The sequence below is a fragment of the Nerophis lumbriciformis genome, linkage group LG25 (genome assembly GCF_033978685.3).
Source record: "Nerophis lumbriciformis linkage group LG25, RoL_Nlum_v2.1, whole genome shotgun sequence".
Taxonomy (NCBI): domain Eukaryota; kingdom Metazoa; phylum Chordata; class Actinopteri; order Syngnathiformes; family Syngnathidae; genus Nerophis; species Nerophis lumbriciformis.
Genome location: NC_084572.2, coordinates 36830530 through 36849032, shown reverse-complemented (window position 1 = coordinate 36849032; position 18503 = coordinate 36830530). Strand labels below are relative to the sequence as shown.

The following is an 18503-nucleotide window of genomic DNA, read 5'->3' as shown; positions in this document are numbered from 1 at the left end:
GTTCTTGTCACCCTGTTGTCCTCCTGTCTGAAAATAGGCTGTCCTCACTCAGGTCCGCATGGAGCTGGAGGGGGCGTGGCCTCCAGCTCCGGCTGGAAATCGGGAGAATTTCGGGAGAATATTTGTCCCGGGAGGTTTTCGGGTGAGGCGCTGAATTTCGGGAGTCTCCCGGAAAATTCGGGAGGATTGGCAAGTATTTTTCTTTTGACCCTGGCACATTTTTTTTCCAGTTGCCAAAAGCGTCTTTCCAACGAACGGCCCGCCACTGCGAATCGGTCCTCGTTCAAAAAGAGCCGTTCAAAAACACACGACTCGTTCGCGAACGTCACACGTTGACTGCCTTCCCCTCCATTTTGTGTCGTCCGCTTCCGGGCTTTCGGAGAAGGCTGCGAATCAAACCAGCCAGCGAGAAGACGATGGCTCCTGTCGCGCGTCAAGAGTGCGGTTAAAGTTTTCCCTTTCGAAGCCGAAAGTGTCGAAAAGTTTCCTCTCGAACGTTCCGTGGATTCCGAAAAAGGGCGCCAAGACGTCCCGCCGTGCAAAGTTGACAGCTGGAAGTAAACACCTCCATGCTAACCTGTTAGCTCCGTGCTAACCTGTTAGCTGAATGCTAACCGCGTCTCTCAGCGAGCTAACCCGGGTGTTGTCTTCTTGTCAGCGGCCTGTCGTCACTCCTGTAGCCCGGCGTGCAACCACCAGCCAAGAACTGCCACCACCACACTTTTCATTCATGCGCTTTTTGTCCACTTCTTCATCCATTCGAGGTGAGTAAACCGACTCCGCTGACTTTTGGAAGCAGTCTTAAAAGACATGTCGTAGTTTGTGACATTCTGATAAATCAACACCATCTTTTATCATCAAGTGTACACTTTGTTCTTTTCTTTTTTTTTTACAGCTGCTGTGATTTATGTAGTCGCTGTCACGATGACTTGTTTGTGACAGGCCGCCATGTTAAATGTAACGCAAACATGCCAACTCGCTCCTTTCTGGACAACTTGACCTACTTCTCTTTGCTCCTTAGTGACTAGTTGGGGTGAAAGTCAGGGTCCTTTAAATGAAATAGACAGTGTCCTATCCATCTAGGCCTGGGCGATATGGCCTTTTATTAATATCTCCATATTTTTAGGCCATGTCACGATACACGATATACAGGTAAAAGCCAGCAAATTAGAATATTTTGAAAAACTTGATTTATTTCAGTAATTGCATTCAAAAGGTGTAACTTGTACATTATATTTATTCATTGCACACAGACTGATGCATTCAAATGTTTATTTCATTTAATTTTGATGATTTGAAGTGGCAACAAATGAAAATCCAATATTTCCGTGTGTCACAAAATTAGAATAATACTTAAGGCTAATACAAAAAAGGGATTTTTAGAAATGTTGGCCAACTGAAAAGTATGAAAATGAAAAATATGAGCATGTACAATACTCAATACTTGGTTGGAGCTCCTTTTGCCTCAATTACTGCGTTAATGCGGCGTGGCATGGAGTCGATGAGTTTCTGGCACTGCTCAGGTGTTATGAGAGCCCAGGTTGCTCTGATAGTGGCCTTCAACTCTTCTGCGTTTTTGAGTCTGGCATTCTGCATCTTCCTTTTCACAATACCCCACAGATTTTCTATGGGGCTAAGGTCAGGGGAGTTGGCGGGCCAATTTAGAACAGAAATACCATGGTCCGTAAACCAGGCACGGGTAGATTTTGCGCTGTGTGCAGGCGCCAAGTCCTGTTGGAACTTGAAATCTCCATCTCCATAGAGCAGGTCAGCAGCAGGAAGCATGAAGTGCTCTAAAACTTGCTGGTAGACGGCTGCGTTGACCCTGGATCTCAGGAAACAGAGTGGACCGACACCAGCAGATGACATGGCACCCCACACCATCACTGATGGTGGAAACTTTACACTAGACTTCAGGCAACGTGGATCCTGTGCCTCTCCTGTCTTCCTCCAGACTCTGGGACCTCGATTTACAAAGGAAATGCAAAATTTGCATGGTTGGGTGATGGTTTGGGGTGCCATGTCATCTGCTGGTGTCGGTCCACTCTGTTTCCTGAGATCCAGGGTCAACGCAGCCGTCTACCAGCAAGTTTTAGAGCACTTCATGCTTCCTGCTGCTGACCTGCTCTATGGAGATGGAGATTTCAAGCTCCAACAGGACTTGGCGCCTGCACACAGCGCAAAATCTACCCGTGCCTGGTTTACGGACCATGGTATTTCTGTTCTAAATTGGCCCGCCAACTCCCCTGACCTTAGCCCCATAGAAAATCTGTGGGGTATTGTGAAAAGGAAGATGCAGAATGCCAGACCCAAAAACGCAGAAGAGTTGAAGGCCACTATCAGAGCAACCTGGGCTCTCATAACACCTGAGCAGTGCCAGAAACTCATTGACTCCATGCCACGCCGCATTAACGCAGTAATTGAGGCAAAAGGAGCTCCAACCAAGTATTGAGTATTGTACATGCTCATATTTTTCATTTTCATACTTTTCAGTTGGCCAACATTTCTAAAAATCCCTTTTTTGTATTAGCCTTAAGTAATATTCTAATTTTGTGACACACGGAATTTTGGATTTTCATTTGTTGCCACTTCAAATCATCAAAATTAAATGAAATAAACATTTGAATGCATCAGTCTGTGTGCAATGAATAAATATAATGTACAAGTTACACCTTTTGAATGCAATTACTGAAATAAATCAAGTTTTTCAAAATATTCTAATTTACTGGCTTTTACCTGTATATCTCGATATTTTGCCTTATGAACACTTGATGCATTTAATCACAGCAGTGTGATGATTCTATGTGTCTACATTTGTTTTCATTTATTTATTTCAGGCAATGACATAAAGAAGTACAAGTTGACAACACATAAATTAAAATAGTGCATGATTGTCCAGTTTTGCCTGAAAGGGAGTGGGAAGAAGATAATTTATTTAATCCCACCCCCAGTTCTCCATTCAGTGATTATTCACATGAGTTTCACTCTTACTTCAAGGATTATGATACAGATGTTGTATCATAGTGGCATTACCACAGGTAACAATAATTATTACACTGTAACAATAATTTGTACCAATAATGTAGGAATAATGAATATACCAACAATGGTAATAGACAACATAGCAATAATGGTAAGGAAACATTGAGCACATGTTAACACTTTGAGACAGAGTATAGCAGCAGGTCAAATTAAAGACCCTCATCTCTATATTTGAACCAGACCCCATGTTTGTATAATAGTTTAAATCAGGGGTGCTCACACTTTTTCTGCAGGCGAGCTACTTTTCAATTGATCAAGTCGTGGGGATCTACCTCATTCATATATATAATTTATATTTGCTTATTTATGAAACATATGTTTTTGTTAACAAGTTAAAGGTGTTTAATGATAATACAAGCATGTTTAACACATATAGTTAATATTGTTAATAAATTAAAGGTGTTTAATGAAAATACAAGTTTGTTTAATACATATAGTTAATATTGTTAACAAGTTAAAGGTGATTAATGATAATACAAGCATGTTTAACACACATAGTTAATATTGTTAAGTTTAAGGTGTTTAAAGATAATGCAAACATGTTTAACATATATAGATAATATTGTTAACAGGTTAAAGATGTCTAGTGATAATGCAAGCATGTTTAACACATATAGTTAATATTGTTAATAAATTAAAGGTGTTTAATGATAATACAATAATGTTTAACACATAGTTAATATTGTTAACAAGTTAAAGGTGTTTAAAGATAATACAAGCATGTTTAACACTTATAGTTAATATTGTTAATAAGTTAAAGGTGTTTAAAGATAATACAAGCATGTTTAACACATATAGTTAATATTGTTAATAAGTTAAAGGTGTTTAAAGATAATACAAGCATGTTTAACACATATAGTTAATATTGTTAATAAGTTAAAGGTGTTTAAAGATAATACAAGCATGTTTAACACATATAGTTAATATTGTTAACAAGTTAAAGGTGTTTAAAAATAATACAAGCATGTTTAACACATATAGATTCCTTTCTTTCATGAAGACAAGAATATAAGTTGGTGTATTACCTGATTGTGATGACTTGCATTGATTGGAATCAGACAGTGGTGCTGATAAGGTCCGCATTTTCGAATGGAGGAGAAAAAAAGTCCTCCTTTCTGTCCAATACCACATGAAAGTGGTTGGTTTTTGGCATTTTATTTATCCAGCTTCCGTACTCCTTTGTATACACTTTACAAGAAATACATTGTCGGCAAACTCCGTAGCTTGCTAGCTTGTGCACGCCAGCTTTCTGAGACTCTTATTTTGGTAGCGCAGGCAGGATGAAGTAGCGCTTTTATTGTGCAACTGTGCAGTCGGTCTTTGGAGTTTTGACGACAGGTACGGCGCCAGAGTCTGTTGAAATAAAGTGTTTCTCGCCTTCCAGTCGGTAATTTGAATGAGCTGGCAGCAGCCAGCGTCATCTCAGAAGACCCTCGGGTGCCGTGAATGTCAATCAAGTGACGAAAGTGACGTCATAGTGAAGATTTATGATCGCTCATTTTTAGGACTATTTTTTTAATGGCTGGCTGGTGATCGACTGACACACCCTCCGAGATCGACCGGTAGCTCGCGATCGACGTAATGAGCACCCCTGGTTTAAATGGATTAATAGTTTGGCATTGCTTGTGTTGTAAGTCCAGTTTGTTCCATAGTTTTACTCCGCATACAGACACACAAAAACGTTTACGAGTGGTTTGAGCTCTCGGCAATAAGAAATATCCAAAGCCTCTCAAGTTATGAGCCTGCACTCGTCTTATAAAAAAACGTTGTAGATTAGACGGCAATAATTTGTAAAATGCTTTATGTAAGATTATTAATGTATTATATTTAACAAGGTCATCAAATTTGAGCAACTTTGATTTCATAAACAGATTATGAGTATGTTCTAAATAACCAACGTTGTGAATGATCCGCACTGCTCTTTTCTGTAATATGATCAGAGGATGAATTGTGTTTTGGTAAGTATTCCCCCATTACATACATACATTAGGGGTGTAACGGTACACAAAATTTTTGGTTCAGTACGTACCTCGGTTTAGAGCAGTGGTTCTTAACCTGGGTTCGATCGAACCCTAGGGGTTCGGCGCAGGTCAAGACACACCCGACCCATCGTGTAAATAAAAACTTTTCCCTATCGGCGTATTACGGATACGGCAACAGCAGAAGTCACACTGATTTGCAAGTGTGTAATTTGTTGTGAGTTTATGCACTGTGTTGGTTTTGTTCTTTGAACAAGGTGATGTTCATGCACGGTTCATTTTGTGCACCAGTAAAAAAACATGGTAACACTTTAGTATGGGAAACATATTCACCATTAATTAGTTGCTTAATTAGTAACATATTGGTTTTTAACTAGTCATTATTAAGTACTTACTAATGCCTTATTCGGCATGGCCTTATTATAACCCGAACCCTCTAACCCTGACCCTAACCAAATAACTCTAAATTAAGTATTTGTTACTTAGAATATGTTCCCCATACTAAAGTGTTACCAAAAACATATAACTTTGTCTTGAATTTGAAAAAAAAACATTTGATTTTTCACTAAAGAAGGGTTCGGTGAATGCGCATATGAAACTGGTGGGGTTCGGTACCTCCAACAAGGTTAAGAACCACTGGTTTAGAGGTCACGTTTCGGTTCATTTTCGGTACAGTAAGAAAACAACAAAATATACATTTTTTGGTTATTTATTTACCAAATTTGCAAAATCTTCCACCAAAAATATTTTTCTTAGTGGAATATTTGATGTGAAGTAATGGGAACCTTGCATAGGTTAATAATCCATAATAACATTGATTTTGATTCAATATTATGTTTTGAGCAATGACAGTTTGAAAGAAAAAAAACAGCTTTGTTTTATTAGTCAACATTGCAACTTTTTCTAAATTACATTTAACCTTTAAGCTTTTTTGTTTCACTTTTGTTATGTTTTTGTTTATTTTAATAGTATTTTTAGAATGTGCCGTGGGCCTTTTAAAACATTAGCTGTGGGCCGCAAATGGCCTCCGGGGCACACTTTTGACACCCCTGCTATAGATAATAAAACATTAAATGTGATAAATCTATGGATAAAAAGCAGAGCCTTGCGACGCATGCACGTTTATCATAACTCTCTCTCTCTCTCTCTGTCTCTGCCCCTCCCTCACCAATGCTGCTGTTTGTTTTGTTTTTAACCCCTTCTTAACCCTGAACGTACATTGAAAATACGCGCAACCCTAACTCAAAATGCCGGACATTTGAAGCATTTAAGAAACTCCGCCCTGACAGCTCGGAAAAAGACGACATGTCCGGTGAAAAGAGGATGTATGGTCAGTCTATCGTAGCCCGTTAGCTGCTAGCATGCCGTGTGTTGTGCCTCGGTGTGCATTGTTTACACAACGTGCGTTACGCTACTTAATATGTCCGTGTGGAAACTCGTTCGGTACACCTCCGAACCGAACCGGAACCCTCGTACCGAAACGGTTCAAAACAAATGCACGTGCCGTTACACCCCTAATATATGCTCATTTTAAACTTTCATGCAGAGATGGAAATCACAACTAAAAGTGTATTTATTAAACAGTTATTAAGCAGTGGCACAAACATTCATGTCATTTCAAAACAGAAAGTGCAAGATTGTCAGAGACATTTTAAAACAAGTTATGAGTGCACTTTTGTGCATGATGTCACTAAGATGACGGATCAAAACAACACTAAATTAAAGTGCACTTTTTGTACAAAAACGCCACTACAATAGTTTAAAACAAATAATGTGCACTTTTGTGCATGATGTCACACAAGATATTTCAATAAGTGTCAAATAAAAATGAGCTGCATAATAGGAAATCAAATAGTGTATGTCCTTCGCTATGTGGTAGGTTCCTGGGGACGTTATCTCCTTCTGTTGTTGACTATTTGTTTCATACGGTGTTGATGGGGAAATGGTTGCTTGGGCATTTTGCGAACGGAGATGTTGACATGCGGAGTTTCAAGCACTCTTCATTCTCTAGCGGGTGACTTTTCAAATGATGCTACAAATTAGCAGTAATGCTACTTTTTGTAGCAACGCCTTGACATATTACGGTTGTCTGTTCGACATCTTTAAGCTTGAAGCCAAACCACCGCCAGACGATGGACCCCCTGCTGGTTTTCTTGGGAATTAATTATTCCTTCATTTGTTACCAGATTCGCACCTTCTTTCTCTCGTATTACCACTCGCACCGCACTGCTAGCATCACAGCTAACTTTACCCATGCCTCTACCTCTCTGCTCCGCGAGGGCGTATGATGTTGCACGCGAGACAGTATGTGACGTATGTAAGAAGGTGCGCTTGTTTTACGTCTCTGTGAGGAGAGACAAGAAAGCGTGAGAAGAGCCAGCAGCTAAAAGCAACTGTGTGAGAACGTATACTCCAATATCACCATATAGTCATTTTCTATATCGCACAGAGACAAACCCGCCATATATCCAGTATATTCCATATATCGCCCAGCTCTACAGCCATCCATCCATCTTATTCCGCTTATCCGAGGTCGAGTCGCGGAGGCAGCAGCCCAAGCAGGGAAGCCCAGACTTCCCTCTCCCCAGCCACTTTGTCCAGCTCCTCCCTGGGGGGGATCCCGAGGCGCTCCCAGGCCAGCCGGGAGAGATAGTCTTCCCAACGTGTCCCGGGTCTTCCCCGTGGCTTTCTACCAGTCGGACGTGCCCGAAACACCTCCTTAGGGAGGCGTTCGGGTGGCATCCTGACCAGATGCCAGAGTCATACCAAAGACTATAAAAATAGGACCCATTACCTCCCTGCTTGGCACTCAGCATCAAGGGTTGGAATTGGGGGTTAAATCACCAAAAATTATTCCCGGGCGCGGCCACCGTTGCTGCTCACTGCTCCCCTCACCTCCCAGGGGGTGATCAAGGGTGATGGGTCAAATACAGAGAATCATTTCGCCACACCTAGTGTGTGTGACAATCATTGGTACTTTCACTTTTTAACTTTTTTAACCACTTCACATCAAATCAAGTTTTATTTATAGAGCGCTTTTCATACATAAAAGAAATGCGATGCAAAGTGCTTTACAAAGTTCAAAACAATACCCCGGTATACCCATTATCACATACGTACGCACGGACACAGATACCCAACACACACACACACACACACACACACACACACACACATAACATACACACATATGCAACTATATGGACCAATGATTGCATGGCTGAGTACAGAGGATACATGTGAGTAAACACTATCACATCTGCACCAGGAGGTCATCAGACCGTGGCCGCCAGGACGCAGGCACAAAAGCGCCCCCGCAAGCACGGCCGATAACCCCTGAGGCAGATGGCTCATTTGAGGAATGTTGGAAAATAAAAATAATAAAACTTGTAAAATAGTAAGAACCATGTGTAGAGATAAAGAATAAAATACAAGTAAGACATATGAATATTAACAGGAAAAAAAATAAATATATATATATGTACAGTAAATAAATCAATATAACTAAATACAATGTTGCATAATTAATAGAATAGAAAGTACTTTATTGATCCCTGGGGAAAATTCAGCACCACAGTTCACTCACAATAGACAATAAACACTTAGGTTGTTTTTTTTTACATGTAAATAATATAAATACAGTCTATTATACAGCATTATTCACATGTGAATAACATAAATACAGTATTATACAGCATTATTCACATGTGAGTAATATAAATACAGTCTATTATACAGCATTATTCACATGTGAATAACATAAATACAGTCTATTATACAGCATTATTCACATGTGAATAATATAAATAGTCTATTATACAACATTACTCACATGTGAATAACAAATACAGTATTATACAGCATTATTCACATGTGAATAATATAAATGCAGTCTATTATACAGCATTATTCACATGTGAATAACATAAATACAGTCTATTATACTGCATTATTCACTTGTGAATAATATAAATACAGTCTATTATACAGCATTATTCACATGTGAATAACATACATACAGTCTGTTATACAGCATTATTCACATGTGAATAACATAAATACAGTCTATTATACTGCATTATTCACATGTGAATAATATAAATACAGTCTATTATACAGCATTACTCACATGTGAATAATATAAATGCAGTCTATTATACAGCATTATTCACATATGAATAACATAAATACAGTCTATTATACAGCATTATTCACATGTGAATAACATACATACAGTCTATTATACTGCATTATTCACATGTGAATAATATAAATACAGTCTATTATACAGCATTACTCACATGTGAATAATATAAATGCAGTCTATTATACAGCATTATTCACATATGAATAACATAAATACAGTCTATTATACAGCATTATTCACATGTGAATAATATAAATACAATCTATTATACAGCATTACTCACATGTGAATAACATAAATACAGTCTATTATACAGCATTATTCACATGTGAATAACATAAATACAGTCAATTATACAACATTATTCACATGTGAATAATATAAATACAGTCTATTATACAGCATTACTCACATGTGAATAATATAAATAGTCTATTATACAGCATTACTCACATGTGAATAATATAAACACATTATACATTCAAGTACAGTCAAAAAGGAACATATGCATTATAAAGTCTGATGGCTGTCGGTATGAAGGACTTCCTGTGTCGTGCCGTGTTGCATTTTGGGAGTCTGAGCCTTCCACTGAACGTGCTCATTCTCTCCGCCAGGTCCGAGTGTAGTGGGTGGGAGGTGTTGTCCATAATGGCTAGGAGCTTTGCTAGACTTCTCCTCTCTGACACCACCGCCAGAGAGTCTAGCTCCACTCCCACCACGTTACTAGCCTTCCTTACCAGCTTGTCCAGTCTGTTTGAGTCGCCCGCTCTCAGTCCGCTGCCCCAGCAGGCCACGGCGTACAAGAAGGCGCCCGAATAGGATAAAAAGTTAAATACAAATGACTTCAATAAAATAATATCAGGTATAAGCCAAATCAAAAAGGTGTGTCTTAAGCCTGCTCTTAAAAACATGAACGTTCTCTGGCAAGCTGTTCCATAGACTGAGGCCATAATGGTGGAAAGATGCCATCCCGGGACTTTGTGTCCTGACTTTGGGAATAAATAGGAGATTAGTGCTGGAAGATCTCAGGGTAAAAGCAAACCTGAAAGATAAGAAGGCCCAACACCATAAAAACATATATAAACCATAAAAAGGACCTTTAAAATTGATCCTGAAACACACGGGGAGCCAATGCAGAGATTTTAAAACTGGTGTAATGTGAGCCCGCCTTCTGGTCTTCGTCAGGACACGTGCCGCTGAATTTTGGAGTAATTGTAAAGGTGCAATAACCAGAAAGCAGGTCGTTAAAATAATCTATAGGACCTGTAACAAAAGCATGCATTAGCGTCTCCGTGTTGCCCTCAGAGAGATTTGGGCGAACTCTGGCTATATTCTTAGGATAAAAAAAAACTATTTTTGTTCCCTCTGCCAGCCAGCAGGGGGCGACCACAGGAGTTGTTAAGTTACTGTTGTCACAATGATTGATGAAGAAGAACTTGGATGACAAAACGCCAAGGGCTTCCCCGTACCTTTTTGGTGTTATATTGACCATCAGATTTATTAACACACAAGGAATTTGACTTGGTAGACCAGGAGTTGGCAACCCAAAACGTTGAAAGAGCCATATTGGACGGAAAATACAGAAAACTAATCTGTCTGCAGCCGCAAAAAATGAAAAGCCTTATATAAGTCTGATAATGAAGGCAACACAAGTGTCTACAGGTAAAAGCCAGTAAATTAGAATATTTTGAAAAACTTGATTTATTTCAGTAATTGCATTCAAAAGGTTAACTTGTACATTATATTTATTCATTGCACACAGACTGATGCATTCAAATTTTTATTTCATTTAATTTTGATGATTTGAAGTGGCAACAAATGAAAATCCAAAATTCCGTGTGTCACAAAATTAGAATATTACTTAAGGCTAATACAAAAAAGGGATTTTTAGAAATGTTGGCCAACTGAAAAGTATGAAAATGAAAAATATGAGCATGTACAATACTCAATACTTGGTTGGAGCTCCTTTTGCCTCAGTTACTGCGTTAATGCGGCGTGGCATGGAGTCGATGAGTTTCTGGCACTGCTCAGGTGTTATGAGAGCCCAGGTTGCTCTGATAGTGGCCTTCAACTCTTCTGCGTTTTTGGGTCTGGCATTCTGCATCTTCCTTTTCACAATACCCCACAGATTTTCTATGGGGCTAAGGTCAGGGGAGTTGGCGGGCCAATTTAGAACAGAAATACCATGGTCCGTAAACCAGGCACGGGTAGATTTTGCGCTGTGTGCAGGCGCCAAGTCCTGTTGGAACTTGAAATCTCCATCTCCATAGAGCAGGTCAGCAGCAGGAAGCATGAAGTGCTCTAAAACTTGCTGGTAGACGGCTGCGTTGACCCTGGATCTCAGGAAACAGAGTGGACCGACACCAGCAGATGACATGGCACCCCAAACCATCACCCAACCATGCAAATTTTGCATTTCGAGGTCCCAGAGTCTGGAGGAAGACAGGAGAGGCACAGGATCCACGTTGCCTGAAGTCTAGTGTAAAGTTTCCACCATCAGTGATGGTTTGGGGTGCCATGTCATCTGCTGGTGTCGGTCCACTCTGTTTCCTGAGATCCAGGGTCAACGCAGCCGTCTACCAGCAAGTTTTAGAGCACTTCATGCTTCCTGCTGCTGACCTGCTCTATGGAGATGGAGATTTCAAGTTCCAACAGGACTTGGCGCCTGCACACAGCGCAAAATCTACCCGTGCCTGGTTTACGGACCATGGTATTTCTGTTTTAAATTGGCCCGCCAACTCCCCTGACCTTAGCCCCATAGAAAATCTGTGGGGTATTGTGAAAAGGAAGATGCAGAATGCCAGACCCAAAAACGCAGAAGAGTTGAAGGCCACTATCAGAGCAACCTGGGCTCTCATAACACCTGAGCAGTGCCAGAAACTCATCGACTCCATGCCACGCCGCATTAACGCAGTAATTGAGGCAAAAGGAGCTCCAACCAAGTATTGAGTATTGTACATGCTCATATTTTTCATTTTCATACTTTTCAGTTGGCCCACATTTCTAAAAATCCCTTTTTTGTATTAGCCTTAAGTAATATTCTAATTTTGTGACACACGGAATTTTGGATTTTCATTTGTTGCCACTTCAAATCATCAACATTAAATGAAATAAACATTTGAATGCATCAGTCTGTGTGCAATGAATAAATATAATGTACAAGTTACACCTTTTGAATGCAATTACTGAAATAAATCAAGTTTTTCAAAATATTCTAATTTACTGGCTTTTACCTGTATATTTGCTATAATAGCCTACTATCAAAATGACTATGTTGACAGAAATGTTGAAATGTGATATTTATTCTACACATTTTTACAATATTAGAAACCATTAGTAAATCAGAGGCCACTTAGAAGGTGAGATACATCTTGGATATTACTGGCTTTTAATGGCCAAAGGTATAGATGTGTGTGTTCAAGTTAAAGGAAACGGCAGGCTGTCTTCTTTAATAGATTTATTACAATCTTTGGCAGGCTGGGTAATGTTTGCTGTGGTCTGGAACAAAATGGCACACAAACAAATATTTGAAATGCAGCCAATATTACATACAGATAATGTGGCATGAGACATACAAAACTAAATTATAAACAAAGAGGATAAAAGTAAAGGATATTAAATATATATACAAATGAGGCATAATGATGCAATACGTACACACAGCTAGCCTAAATAGCATGTTAGCATCGATTAGCTTGCCGTCATGCACTGACAAAATATGCCCGATTAGCACTCCAGCAAGTCAATAACATCAACAAAGCGCACCTTTGTGCATTCACGCACAGCATAAAACATTTGGTTGACAAAATGAGACAAAGAAGGAGGGGAAGATTTTACATGTAAACTAACTGTTGCGTCACGGTCCACACTATGGTGAGTTCAAGGACCGCCAAAATGAGTAGGACAAAAGGATGTTCACCAAGTACTCTCATCAGTGAAGCACACACACAAACATATTAAACAGTGGTAGTTCTACCAGGTTTGTCTCATGTTTGTCCTCAAACAAAAAAAATATTTTCCCCCAATCTTTTTCAATTTTCAATCTTTTAAAAAAAATTCTCCAGGGAGCCACTAGGGCAGCACTAAAGAGCCGCTGGTTGCTGACCCCCGTGGTCGACCACGCTCTCTTTGCGCAATGCAAGAAACAAAGAAAATACCGCGGCGCTATCTTGGTATGAAACGAAAGGAAAACATTAAGAACTCCAAAGACATGAAAGGAGCAGAGAGCTGAGGCAACGGGCTGCCACTTCAAAGCCACCATTTCTACTTTAAAGTTACAAAAGTCAAACAACGAAAAACAATAAAAAAAAAGAGCAACAAATAATACATATTGCGGTGGTCCACGCCATCGTTTGCTGGGGTAGGGCGCAGCACGAGACCCATTTATCCGAATCGTGCTCTTTAAACGCAATAATTAAGGTGTGCTTAGGGTAGGGATGTAACGGTTTAAAATGTCACGGTACGATATCACGGTACATGTAAAAAAAAAAAAAAAAAAAAAGGCTTGTTAAAAACTTTAGTGTGTAAAACAGATGTGGGCCACATGCAGCCCATTAAGATTTTCAATCCGGCTTGCCAGAATTGTTTTTAGACCTTTAACATCAAAACTGTAGCCGCCATTATGATGTGCAGTGCTGTTTTTAAATGACTAAGTCTTGAACTATAGAAAGTACTTCAATGGTTGATATCTGCGCTTTTGAGTGTTATAGGAGTTATTATCTACATCACAGCAGCTCAGACCAGGAACAAAGCAGAGTGGGCGGGGTTTGTTTTCAGAGCAGCCAGCCCAAAACGCCTGTGTCAAAATGTCTGCAAAAAAAGTGATAATATATCATATTGTAGGTGTTTATTACACTTTCCATTCATATTTTGCGGTTTGCTACATTTTCGTTGTGTTTTGCTTGATTGTAAAAAGTACACAACACTGGAGGAGCTGGTCTTAGAAGTAAAAGATGTTCATATGTTGTTAATATTCAGTGTTTTATTGTTCATAGTTAATTTTGTAAGTCCCACTTTCTTTATTTTCATGTATATTTTTGGTGTCCCATTCAGTAAAAAACTGTAAAATTCCTTTCCGTTTCTTTGAGGCTGTCTGTCATAACGTCTTTAGAACTCTATTGTGACTTTTGGTATTAGTGTTCCTGAAAAAAGGGAGCCAAACACACATACCGTCCAGCGTATATCATTTATACACACATACACATTGGCCCCCCAGACACATTTCTTCTCTTTGATGTGGCCCCCGAGTCAAAATATTTTCCCAGCTCTGCTGTAAAACGAAGTGTCAGGAGTGTTTAGGATAATTGAACACAAACATAATGTTAAAATGTACTCAACATATTTATTACTACAAACATGAATTTTTAAGTGCAAACTTTGTTTGAAGCAAATATTTAAAAAACTACTTCCAGTCAATGTCTTTAAAGTGACAATGTTTACATCCAGTGTAAAACAATAATGTACACTTTACTGTCTTTCAACTTTTACAACATAAGCAGTTTTAGTCATGTGATTACCTCACAAAGTGATGTTTCAAATATCTCTTCTGTGCGACGGTTTATGACGCAGCGACTTGTCCTGCCCTGCCTTCCTAACGGGTGCAGCTGGAACAGGGTCCATTCCACCCTGTGAGGCTGTATCAAGTAGCTTTTTAGTTTACTCATATTGAACGGCTGGCTCTGTGTCGCCTTGGAAACGCTCCAAACAAAAGTGGCACAGTTCGCTTTGCAGAAGGCAGACTTTCTTACCTCCGCCAAAGAGGTTATGTTCTGGCCTGGGCTTGTCTGTTTGTTAGCAACTCAACTCAACCAATTATGGACACATTTAATGTCCATCCATCCACCCATTTTCTACCGCTTGTCCCTCTCAGGCCAAAAACGATTTATTTTATCCACGACAAGTACGAACACTTCGCTTCCTGCTTACGGCGTCCACGCCCCATTCTGGGACATGTAGTTTATTTACATGCCAACACGCCAGAATAAAACTACACTCAGCAAGTTTTCCTTTGATACCGTCACACGTCACGGTTTTATCGAGAAGACTTTGAAACCGAATTACGGCGATATTTATAATACCGTAACATCCCTGGCTGCCGGGGTTAATCGCTAGTCCAGGTCCGCCCCTTTTGTCCAGAGATGCCCGCCAATCAAAAGGTCTAAAACGCCCCACCTACAAAATAATTTTTTATTATTTTTTTAACATGTAAACACTTTTAAGTAGAGATGTCCGATGATGGCTTTTTTGCCGGTATTACGATATTGTCCAACTCTTAATTACTGATTCCGATATCACCCGATACCGATATATACAGTCGTGGAATTAACACATTATTATGCCTAATTTTGTTGTGATGCATTAAACAATGTTACAAGGTTTTCCAAAATAAGAGAACTCAAGTTATGGAAAAAAATGCCAACATGGCACTGCCATATTTATTATTGAAGTCACAAAGTGCATTATTTTTTTTAACATGCCTCAAAACAGCAGCTTGGAATTTGGGACATGCTCTCCCTGAGAGAGCATGAGGAGGTTCAGTTGGGGGGTGAAGGGGGTAGCGGGGGGGGTATATTGTAGCGTCCCGGAAGAGTTAGTGCTGCAAGGGGTTCTGGGTATTTGTTCTGTTGTGTTACGGTGCGGATGTTCTCCCGAAATGTGTTTGTCATTCTTGTTTGGTGTGAGTTCACAGTGTGGCGCATATTTGTAACAGTGTTAAAGTTGTTTATACGGCCACCCTCAGTGTGACCTGTATGGCCGTTGACCAAGTATGCATGGCATTCACTTGTGTGTGTGAAAAGCCGTAGATATTATGTGACTGGGCCGGCACGCAAAGGCAGTGCCTTTAAGGTTTATTGGCGCTCTGTACTTCTCCCTACGTCCGTGTACACAGCGGCCTTTTAAAAAGTCATGCTAACTTTTTGAAACCGATCCCGATCATTTTCGATGTTACATTTTAAAGCATTTATCGGCCGATAATATCGGCAGTCCGGTATTATCGGACCTCCCTAATTTTAAGTGATATATTGTAAGAATGGATATACTGTATATCAGGGGTGCTCACACTTTTTCTGCAGGCGAGCTACTTTTCAATTGATCAAGTCGTGGGGATCTACCACATTCATATATATATAATTTATATTTACTTATTTATGAAATATATGTTTTTGTTAACAAGTTAAAGGTGTTTAATGATAATGCAAGCATGTTTAACACATATAGTTAATATTGTTAATACATTAAAGGTGTTTAATGATAATACAAGTATGTTTAATACATATAGTTAATATTGTTAACAAGTTAAAGGTGGTTAAAAATAATACAAGCATGTTTAACACAAATAGTTAATATTGTTAACAACTTAAAGGTGGTTAAAGATAAAACAAGCATGTTTAACACATATAGTTAATATTGTTAACAACTTAAAGGTGGTTAAAGATAATACAAGCATGTTTAACACATATAGTTAATATTGTTAACAACTTAAAGGTGGTGAAAGATAATACAAGCATGTTTAACACATATAGATTCCTTTCTTTCATGAAGACAAAAATATAAGTTGGTGTATTACCTGATTCTGATGACTTGCATTGAAAGCCCTCCTTTCTGTCCAATACCACATCAAATCAAATCAAATCAACTTTATTTATAAAGCACATTTAAAATTTACATGAAAGTGGTTGGTTTTTGGCATCTTATTTGTCCAGCTTCCGTACTCCTTTGTATACACTTTACAAGAAATACATTGTCGGCAAACTCCGTAGCTTGCTAGCTTGTGCACGCCAGCTTTCTGAGACTCTTATTTTGGTAGCGCAGGCAGGATAAAGTATAGCTTTTATTGTGCAACTGTGCAGTCGGTCTTTGGAGTTTTGACGACAGGTACGGCGCCAGAGTCTGTTGAAATAAAGTGTTTCTCGCCTTCCAGTCGGTAATTTTAATGAGCTGGCAGCAGCCAGCGTCATCTCAGAAGACCCTCGGGTGCCATGAATGTCAATCAAGTGACGAAAGTGACGTCATAGTGAAGATTTATGATCGCTCATTTTTAGGACTATTTTTTTAATGCCTGGCTGGTGATCGACTGACACACCCTCCGAGATCGACCGGTAGATCGCGATCGACGTAATGAGCACCCCTGCTGTATATAGTTTATTATGAATGTACCATTGGCTATAATAAGTTTGAAAAACAGCTCAAATATCAAAAACATTCCTCATTGCTTTATTTTGAAAAAAAAAAGTGCATCTAAATCGCCTGTGAGAAGCGCGTCAGCTGGTCGCACACGCAATGAGTTGACACTCGGCAAAAGTAAGGAGAGAAAGTTGAAGAGAAATGTATTTTAAAGTAATTAACGCATTTCTTGTTAAAGCCACTGTTGAATTCTTTTAACATTACTACTGACAATAACGTCTAACTTTACGCCGCGTGCGTCTTCCAACCTTTGTCTGGACATCTCTGTGTGGAGTGTGCACTCCAGTTTCTACCCACATTCCAAAAATACTCATGTGGGCTTCAATGGAGACTGTAAATGGTCCATAAATATGAATAAATGTCTCTGTGCCCTGCGATTGGCCATGCTAATTTGAGTTAGCTTGTCAATGAGCTAGTCCATTGTACGTTAGCATTAAGCTAGCGGCATTAGAGCCAACCTTCATCCTGTATAACTGTATTGCTTTTTTTCAGTTTATTCTTAATGATAATATTAATGTAACCTGATTCCTACATGAATGTGCACTTCATGTGTATCTATAATGTACTTTCTTTAGTGTGCTTAGTTTTACAGTGACTTCATTGTGAAGAATGTCAACAAAACGCCTGAAGTTACTTTTTTCAAATCTAAATCAAAGGACTGTTTACATATTTGGCAAACTACATTGCACCATTCAGGGAGGGCAGAATAAAGTGCAGCCTGTGTTACCTTTTACAATAAGCAGCTATTAAAACTGCATTGAACAAAGTCCAAGTCAAGTTCCTTGTCTTAAAGCTGATTGTGAGTCTGATGATATAAGAATTTAATCTTAATATTAATAATTGTATTATTCATAACACTAATATTTGTTTGTAAATATACATACAACTTTTGTTTAGCCTTTTTAAAGAAAATATATGCATCATTGCAAATCAAAATGATCATGTCATATATATGATGAGGATATCATATTGACCACGCCCCTAGCCACGCCCCCACCGCCACGTATATAGTGGCAATCTCGGGGAAACCATGAGGGTTGTTCAAAAGGTGCAAGTTTCTTCTTCACAACTCTCTCTTGGACTACAGATTCATTTCTTGTTCACAACTCTCACTTGGTCTACAGATTAGTTTCTTCTTCAAGACTCTCACA

The 18503-nt window shown here is 39.2% G+C and overlaps 1 protein-coding gene across 3 annotated transcripts in view; it reads left to right on the top strand.

Moving 5' to 3' along the window:
* The first annotated feature begins 273 nt into the window (after positions 1-273).
* The window catches only part of wipf2a (WAS/WASL interacting protein family, member 2a), a 58280-nt gene continuing 40050 nt past the window's right edge, over positions 274-18503 (top strand). The window contains exons 1-2 of one of the 3 annotated variants that reach the window (XM_061984337.2): positions 278-557; positions 659-764. The gene's annotated coding sequence lies outside the window, so the exon portion shown is untranslated. Of the gene's footprint in view, positions 765-18503 lie in introns of all 3 variants that reach the window. The other 2 variants (XM_061984336.2, XM_061984335.2) reach the window with 2 other exon arrangements.